At 36.4% G+C, this 4,198-nt stretch overlaps 1 pseudogene; it reads left to right on the forward strand.

The window, feature by feature from the left end:
• The first annotated feature begins 743 nt into the window (after positions 1-743).
• LOC113312365 lies at positions 744-3,770 on the forward strand (annotated as a pseudogene).
• The last annotated feature ends 428 nt before the right edge of the window (positions 3,771-4,198 follow it).

Raw genomic sequence — 4,198 nt, forward strand, 5'->3', positions numbered from 1 at the left:
GTCCAATAGTTTGCAAACGGGTACGCAAATTGTCGTCCCGGACCTAACTCAGGTATAACCGTTCGCATACTGGTATGCAAACTTGGTTCCCAGACTTCTCATTTAAAACCGTTCGCATACTGGTATGCAAACTTGGTTTCCGGACCTGAATCATACCAACACAGTTTGTACACAAAGTACGCATACTGTGATGTTTTCCAGACAAGGGTTTTAGTTCTAAACTCTCATTTCAATCATTGAAACATTCTTAAAAGATGACAATGACGGTCTCACACAAACCATTAGCTTATAAACAATTTTCAAGTAATTGAATAATCAATATGCAACTTTCCAAGTTGACATCAATTTGTAGAGAATGCGCTAAGGCCGTCATATGATTTAAAAATAGGAAAATTTACGGGGGGCAAATAGGTGAAATCTTGGAGAAATCCGGAAAAGACAAGGGACAGACAAGGGACGTGGTGATTTTATTGAAGAAAAAGGAGCGAGAGAGAGAGAGAGAGGAGAGACAAAAGAGATTATACGCTTGCAAGTTGCGATTCCATTAACGAGAGATTCTACCTTTCCATCACAATTTAACATTTCTTTCGGTGGCAGATCCGGATTTAGCAAACTCGAGTCGGGACAGAGAGAGAAAGGAAATGGATTTATGTTATTTTTGTAAATCCTGTAAACTTGACACGTGCCAAATCAGGTCGATAGTAGAATAATAAGAGATTTAACTCAAAGAAGTCAAAATCAAGATGGCAGTTGGTTTGACTCGGACTCCAAGCTTCATCACTCGCCTTCCAGTGATCCGTTCCGTTTCGTTAACTGTAAAGTCCTCTTCTTCATCAATGGCAAACAACAGCAACAACACAGTGAGAATAGCTGCTGCACAGATGACATCAATCAATGACCTAACTTCCAATTTCAATACTTGTTCTCATCTTGTAAAGGTAAAATACTTTTTCCAATAGATGAATGAATTAGGATTAGGGGAGATTGAGTTTCCTTTTATGTAGGGATTGAATTGGATCAAAATCGTTGGGGAAATTGAATTAAATTGGTTTTAGTATTCATGTTTTGAAGGAGGCTGTTGCTGCTGGAGCAAAAATGATTTGTTTTCCAGAAACTTTTCTTTTGTTGGTGCTAGAGATGGAGAAAGTATGAAAATTGCGGAACCTCTAGATGGGCCAATCATGCAAAAATATTGTTCCCTCGCTAGGTAAAGAAAGTCCCAACTACCATTAAACTGATATTTTGATTTATTTGAGTGTAAAAATTTGTAGTTTGTGAATGCCAGAGAATCCAACATATGGTTGTCACTGGGAGGATTTCAAGAGAAAGGACCTGATGATACACACTTGTGTAATGCACATGTTTTAATTGATGATACTGGGAATCTTAGGAGCACATACAGGAAAATACACTTGTAAGATACGCTCTTCTCTTCCGATTGGGCTTACTTTTATGTCTTACATTGGTTCAACTGAATATCTTGTCATCAGATGGTAAAGATTTCAGAAAACGTTTGTACTTACTACAGTATAATGCTCTTATCTTTTCTATTATCTGAAGGTTTGATGTGGATATTCCTGGAGGAGCTGTCTTCAAGGAGAGTAGTTTTACAGAAGCAGGTATGAACAAATACATGGTTAGAAGGATCAATGAGTCATTAGAACTCCACATGAATTCCCTAGATTGAAAAAGAAGCTCTATTCAAATGATCATAAATCTGTATTCTACTAGGTTGTTGAATATAAAACGAAATATGGAGGTAACTGTCCATCCAAAAGCACTGTAGTTTCAGTAACCTTCTGAACCTAATTAATTAATTGATAACCATTGAACGCATAACCATCTTGTGCATTTGCCATCAATATGACACAATCGAAGCCTCCCTTCCAGTCTATACATGCATCTTTATGTTAATCGTTAATCGCTAGCCATATACGGCTGTTTCTATACCAGCAAGGGGCAATTTGTGACTTTTGGATATTAGATTATTAAACTACTGCAGTTTTCAGGGAAGAATATTGTCGTAGTAGATAGCCCTGGTGGGCGTTTGGGTCTAACTGTCTGCTATGATTTGAGGTTCCTGGAACTTTACCAGCGGTTACGTTATCAGCATCAAGCACAGGTAGAATGTGAATTTTGTTAACTGAACATATTATGTTAATCTGTTCTTTTTCTTCACCAAAAGAACAGAATAGTTCTACATTGTATTTCATAACCTCATGTTTATTTCCATGAGAACTCCTTGCAGGTTCTCTTAGTACCTGCAGCTTTTACTAAGATAACTGGGGAGGCTCATCGGGAGATTCTCCTTCGTGCTCGTGCAATTGAAACCCAGTGCTATGTACTATATCTTAAAATTTTCGGTTCTAACTTTCTTGACTATGTTATTTAAACTGATGTGATATCTTGCTTCTAAGATTCTGTTATGTTTTATGTTCATACCATTAGGTAATTGCTGCTGCACAAGCTGGAAAGTACAATGATAAAAGAGAAAGCTATGGTGATACCTTAATTATCGACCCATGGGGAAAAGTTGTCGGTCGACTACCAGGTGGAAATTAATCTCACCCAATTGCTTGTGGGATATTCACTAGTTGTTTTTTTAAGGTATCCCCGTACTTGAATTCAGTGGCAGTCATGTACCAACACTTAATATTTTTTCCTTTTGTTTTGTTTTGTTGCAGATCGAGCTTCAACTGGTATTGTTGTAGCAGATATTGACTTCTCATTAATAGATTCTGTTAGAACTAAAATGCCTATTTCAGAGGTAAAACTCTATAACAACTTACAGTATCTAGCTGATCAACAGAGCAAAGGATGTTAGGGCATCCTTATGTTTGAAGTGTAAACTTTCCTTAAAGAAAGTACCCCTTTATTTTCATATTTTAGAAAACTAATGAAAACATAGGTTACGTTTTCTTTTTGGTTTCCCTAATGTTTTAATCTTGTTTTCCAGCATATGAAGCCACTTAAATTCTGGAACTCTGCTTCTCCCTGACTTTTAGAGAAGGTATTCTTCAGGCATCACTGCGAAAGTAAGAGAAATTAAATACTTAAATGCGATACTCCATATAATTCACTGCTTGTATGAGGCCCTCGTCCTGTTCATGTTATCAGTTAGGAGAAGAAATTGGATCTTGCAGTGAGCGTTTTATTTTTTTAATCGGCAGTCGGAGACGATTAAAAAAACTTGGTTCAGAACCGACAATTTATTTTAAGTAACATAACCAACATTTAATTGTCAATAACCTAAATATTCCTTGAATGTTTGTAGCTGATAGTGGTGGTGATGCTTTGTTTTGGTTTTGAAATTTTAATGGTGCAATAATCTTTGTTGATAAGCAGTAGATGATTTATTGACCCAATGTGGGTTATGAGAAAGATGTATTGAAATTTTGAATATAAATAACAAACGAGATAGGGTACTAGTTGGTAACAAAACCTTATGAAAAATGACCCAAATGAAGTCAGTGAAAAGGACTCTTTCGATCTTGATTAAGACTTGATTGTGGTGTTTTTATTAATACCACTAACTGTGGAGAAACAGAAGTCACTCATCTGGAGCAAATAACATCTTTTCTCCCCATTGAGTTCTGAAGTTGTTTCTTTGCATGCCCTAAAGCAGTAAGAACATCAAGAACTTCTCCGCTGTTAATCTTTTTATTATTAGTTGTTGACGTTGGCCAAATAGTAGTTGGAACTAAAGCCAACGAGTTATTGACAAACTCATCTGAGTTGTTTTCGCTTGCCTCTTTTTCATCTGTCAAAGTTTGTCTGAAAGAAGACGGAACAAACTAATAAATTCAGATACAAATTTATATCTAGCCATTGCAAAACATGGAAAATGCAGTTGACTGATCAACAACTCAATACCTCATATATTCTGCCATCTATTCTCTGCTGTGTCTTTTATCATGAATTTCGCAGGGTTCCTCCTCTTGAATGTCGTTTTGTCTTTCCTTTTGATATTCTCTTTCATCCTTGAAAAAACGATCGTTGATATTCTTACAAGAATGAGCTGTACCCACAGAGCCCGAACTACTCACGGTTGTTGTCATTTGATGATCATGATTTGATGCAGTACATACTGAATTTTCTCTACTTACTCTTGTAGTTGAACTATCAGAAATTCCCTCCTGTGACGTACTACATTTTACTAGTTTAGAAATTTGTAAATCAGAATTTTGCTTTTCTGGTT

The sequence above is a fragment of the Papaver somniferum genome, chromosome 9 (assembly GCF_003573695.1).
Source record: "Papaver somniferum cultivar HN1 chromosome 9, ASM357369v1, whole genome shotgun sequence".
Classification (NCBI taxonomy): Eukaryota; Viridiplantae; Streptophyta; class Magnoliopsida; order Ranunculales; family Papaveraceae; genus Papaver; species Papaver somniferum.